Genomic DNA, 5841 nt, shown 5'->3' on the forward strand with positions numbered 1-5841 from the left:
CTTCTTCTTCTTCTTCTTCTTCTTCTTCTTCTTCTTCTTCTTCTAATCCCCCCACCACCGCTGCTGCTGCTGCTTCTATTCCTTTACTTCTTCATCTTTTCTTCTCTATTTCTCTTCTCCCTCCCCTTCCTCTTTCTCTCCTCCTCTTCCTCCTCTCTGTCCTTCTTTCATTTCATTCGTCAATCAGAAAAGAAAGTGGGCGGTAGATGGGCTGCCACCAACCTTGCAAGCCACCACTCTAGATTGGTGAGGTCGATATGATCACGTGATATTTCTTTGAAAGCTCTGTAAGGGCGACATCTATAGAAGAGTGGTGGTGGTGGTGGTGAAGGTGATAAGTGGTGGGAAAGTCACAGCATGGATAAGAAGAGACGGTGAAGTAGGAGAACATACAGGTGCATGTGGACAGAAGTAGAACATATATCCTCGTTTATCACGGGGTTTTGGTTTCACAAGACCATAGTGATAAATGAATCAATGATGAATGAATCATATCTGTACGCACGTTGTAAATGGAGCGAACGGTAGATTCTGTGACACCAAACTTACAGCAGCAAAGCTTCCACCATCACGTATTTTCTTGATCAACTCTGCCATTTCCGTCTTCTGTTCACTGGTGGCATGTTAATGGTTACGTGTACGTACTAGTAGCACTCCGTCGGTTACGACGACGAGTGTTCCAGTTGATCCGATCAATGGAACAGCCTGCTCATGAAATTAAGGTACAAGTGGCTGAGCACTCCACAAACACGCGTACCCTTCACGTAGTTCTCAGGGAGAATCAGCGTGACACAGGATGTGACAAAGCTGGCCCTTTTGAAAAACGAGGTACAGGTTCTACTCAATTTTGCCAGCTGAATGTACTGGAGTAATGTTTAGATAAAATGTCTTGCTCAAGAATACAACGCGTCGCCGGAAATCGAACTCATGATCGTCATTCGAATACTCTAACTGCTAGGCCACGCGCGTAAATCCGTATATAAGATACGCCGTTTCGCAACACGGTCATGTGAACACAAGTGATAACCAGTGCATTCTGGACCGCTGAGCATTGTACGTCATCATTGATGTGCGTTTCTGCGGTACAGACAAAATCTACGATTTATCGCCGATCCGTGTAATCACAGATCAATCCGTGATAAGCGTAACATCGCTCACAATTGAACGTACCGTGTTATTTCAGATCAATGATGGATGAATCATTGAGATACGAGGATAGATCTATCAGTGGACTGTTTCAGAAGAGCAGTAGCCGTTGTAGTAGCAGTAAAAATGACAGAGAGGTAACGAGGCGATCCGTAAACAAATGGCTGCTAGCGAGTTAGTGATTGGATCGTTGCCAGCCAACTGAATCTTCTACACTTTGAGGCTATCGAAAATGTTTGCGTGTCAGATAAGTGTGCAGTTATTCCAATGTGGATCAAACACGAGCTTTTTTGATTATCAATGTAGGTCTTAAGATCGTCAGATAATAAATTCTAGGCCAATATTCAAATGTTACTTATTTTATTGATTTCCGACAGGATGAAAGGCAAAGTCAAACTCAGCGGATTTTGAGCTCAGAACACGAAGACGGACGAAATGTCGCTAAGCATTTTGTCTGGTGTGCGAACAGTTTGCCAGCTCGTCGCCTTAGATTCTAGGTTACATTAATGCCCCTTACTGTCTTAGACCCTATTAACTGTGTTTGTGAAAGAAAGATCTCTTGATTTCTAGACAAACATATAATTCGTGGAGTACGCACAGAACAGTGAGAATTCGAACTATGACAGATGATCATCGCCGTCATTCGCCATACGTCTTTTCTCTTACGGTGTTGTGTGTTTATATCAGACGAGATTTACCAGTGTAAGGAGACTTCAAGACACCGCAGTGTTTCGTTGTGCGTCAGTTTAGTCAAAGCACTTACCAATTTACAAGAAAATGTGCTTGTGTTAACATATAATATTTGTTCACATGAAGGTTGCAGCTCCTATGCTTACATGAAATTTTTTACATTCCAGCGATTGTTTACATTTTATTTAATTCATAAAAAACAACCCCATTTACCTAATAATGTTATACATCTCAGACTATTTCAATTTTTCTCTCTCGTTTTTTTTTTTTCAAGAGATGGTCTGACAGACGTCTGGCATGGTACCCTCAAAGGCTTCAAAGTATCTATACTCAAAAAGCAAGGGTTTGGACCCCTAATCTATTTCTTCTGAACGGGTAAGTTTCTGATAATTACATCAAATTATCGAAATATCTTCTATCTTATTACTTTTTGCTTGCTTTATTCATTTGTCTGCGCCCATACTGGAGCATCAACTTGGAGAATTTTCAGTCGAATGAATCGACCCCAGTATTCATTTCAAGCCCGGTATTTATTGTATCTTGGAGGCGCGTGGCGTAGTGGTTAGGGTGTTATGCTCATGATCGTATGATTGTGGTTTCGATTCGTGAACCGGGCAACATGTCTCCTTGAGCATTATTTACCATGAGAGATACTCTCATAAGGACTTGTGGTGCATAAAAACATTCCAATTTCGAAAGTTGGTTTCGCTTTTATTTTTGCACCACGTAACCATGAAACGTTCTCCCTGGATAAACAATGTAGTGTTCGGTGTTCTAACGAAACATCCACGTTAAGTTGGACCCCACTACACACATAAATATACAGCTTGTTCATTCTCCATTTCTACTATATATCTACCCTCTCAACGTTAAACACGTTTAGCCATTTTTGATAGGCAACTTCGACACCACCTTTAGCTGCAGTTCAAGTCGGTTCTTTTAGTGGTAAACTAAACCGAGCATTAATAAGTATATATCTATTAAATTTTTTTATTTTATTTTTTATTTATGCGCTCTTTTAAAGTCTAGCCAGGCTCATGGGCCCGGTTTCCCGGTTTCTATGGCGTATGCGTTCTCCCCAGCTGGACGGGACGCCAGTCCATCGCAGCGTTACTCAAGAAGCAAGAAGAAAGAGTGAGAGAAAGTCGGAGCGAAAGAGTACAACAGGGGTCGCCACCCCACTGCCGGGACCTCGTGGAGCTTTAGGTGTTTTTGCTCAATAAACACACACAACGCCCGGTTTGGGAATCGAAACCGCGATCCTCCGACCGCGAGTCCGCTGCCTTAACCATTGGGCCATTGCGCCTCCATATCTATTATATTACGTCATTAAACGAAAATTTTATGTGCGTGCGTGAGTAAATGTGTGTGTGTGTGTGTGAGAGAGAGAGAGAGAGAGAGTGTGTGTGTGTTTGTGTACTACAATTAAGCTGTCTATACATAGTGTATATTCCGTATATATTTTGTACTTTCAGTCTAGCTCAGCCTCAAGATTTGGAACAGCACACAATCTACCTCGAATACCAAGGCAACCTAGTTTGGCACCGGAAGGTTTCTGTGAAGACATTTTGTCCCACCGACCTCACTAATGAAACCCATACATGTAGCTATCTTTTCGCTTCGACTCCATTTAAAAGTTCTGAGGAACAACTGCAGCTGACAAGATTTTCCGTGGCCGAATCGTTTAGAAATCACTTCTGGAATGTTAGCAGACAAATCGAATTCCATTCTACGAGATCGCCTTCAACCAGCGATTCTACTCCAACTAATGTCCCAACCGCTGTTGGTAGCATCAAATTGACTAAAGACAATGAAGGTTTCCTCTTTTATAACGTCAACAAAGCCCTTAGATTATCTACGAGTATTTGGTTGATGGTCTTATCTTGTGTGGCCATTGTGCCGACACAATATTGAAATCCCACATTTTCTATTTTATTTATTTTTCTGTTGCTGTAAATTCCAATTAAAGGAAATGGTAATAAAGTAGAATGCAATAAATAGATTAAAGAGAAATAAACGTTACCGTGTTTTTATTTTTAAACTCTTTGCTTGTCCAAAGCATCTTCATAAGATCTCCTAAGCGTTCTTGTTTGTTTTCAGGCTTTTAACGAACCCCTTGTTTCATACTCTCTTTTTACTCTTTTACTCTTTTAGCTGTTTCAGTCATTTGACTGTGGTGATGCTGGAGCACCGCCTTTGGTCGAGCAAATCGCCCCCAGAACTTATTCTTTGTAAGCCTAGTACTTATTCTATCGGTCTCTTTTGCCGAACCGCGAAGTTACGGGGACGTAAACACACCAGCATCGGTTGTCAAGCGATGTTGGGGGTGGGGACAAACACAGACATACAAACACATACATACATATATATACATATATACGACGGGCTTCTTCCAGTTTCCGTCTACCAAATCCACTCACAAGGCTTTGGTCGGCCCGAGGCTATAGTTGAAGACACTTGCCCAAAGTGCCACGCAGTGGGACTGAACCCGGAACCATGTGGTTCGTAAGCAAGCTACTTACCACACAGCCACTCCTACGCCTATGCATTATGTATAATATAAAGCTTTCCTTTCATAAGTCCGAAATTACTCTGGCGGTTGAAGAAAATATAGGGAATGAGTATTATATGTGATGTGGGGATGCCAAAGAAATATGTGCTTTGTGTCACATGTGATAAACAGGGCAAGTAAATAGTTTTAAATATTTCAGTCAAAAATTTTAGTCTGCTAGGCTGGACATATCGCAAGGTTCCGAGACAACATGTTAACCCGTGCAATCATTTAGTGACATCTAAAAGGCCACGCGAAAGACAACCACAACAACAATGGGAAGACGATTTAGTTAAAAGATATAGACCAAGTTGGACAGCAAGGGTGAAATCAAGAGTGAATTGGAAGTGCATTGTGACTAGTGGAACAAAACAACATTTGATTGTCTGGTCGATACAGAGATTCGGGAGTTTTAGTGAAGAGAAAAAGGGTACTGCTCGTGGCACCTGTAACCTCTCCCAGTTTTGTGAGATCGATGTGATTGAAATTCATCAGGAATATTTTAAGGGTTATTCATGCAGGAGGGAAAAACGACCCAACATAATACTTGGGTAAGTGACTGAAGAGATGAAAGTGTACTATTCGGGGTCTAGAATGTGAAATACAATAAGGCTGATGACAAAATGAAATACTGAAGAGTCGCATGGACTCGAGTAGGGGTCAAGGTATACAGTTTGCTAGTTCAGAAGAACAGCAGAAACCAAAGTTGTTATAATAAAAATAAAAGAAGGGAGAGGCAAGTGCATATTTGCCGTCCAGTGCCTGTTGCAGATGGATTGGACAGCCCTGGTCAATCAGTGGCTTAAACCACTCCGGGTTGGAGTTTCCAGTTCTTTCCACAATAATCCCCCGACACCACGAGCCCTGCATTTAATGACTTTAGCCAGGGTCGTCGGAACAGAACACACCTTCCATTGCCCGAACGAAGCCGAACTTTCAGCGGCTGCTTGGTTGATTACTTCCTTATGGATTTCGACCCTTTTAGTTTGCCCAGAACTACGCCAAATTTTCTTATTTATTAAAAACGAAATTCAGTTTCCATTATTGTTAGAAATTAAAATATTTCGTTGCCATGTTGTAATTCAATATGATTAATTTAAATTGAAGTTTTCATCAAGGCTTTAGTAATTAAAGAGTTATTCGCTTGGCATTATTTATGCCATTAATTATGAGGTAGGAAATGTTCTTTTGGGGCTCGGGTTGTGAGGATTAAAAAGAGTGGATTTTGATCTCGTCCATTATCATGATAAAGAAGAAGGATTATATAGATGCAGGGCTAGCTGTGTGGGAAGAAGTTTGCTTCCCAACCACATCGTTCCGGTTTCAGTTCCATCACATGGCACCTTGGACAAGTGTCTTCTACTATAAGCTTCAGGCCAACCAATGCCTTGTGAGTGGATTTGATGGACGGAAACTGAAAGTAGCCCGTCGTGTATATATATATATATATATAT

This window comes from Octopus bimaculoides, chromosome 24 (genome assembly GCF_001194135.2).
Source record: "Octopus bimaculoides isolate UCB-OBI-ISO-001 chromosome 24, ASM119413v2, whole genome shotgun sequence".
In the NCBI taxonomy this organism is placed as follows: Eukaryota; Metazoa; Mollusca; class Cephalopoda; order Octopoda; family Octopodidae; genus Octopus; species Octopus bimaculoides.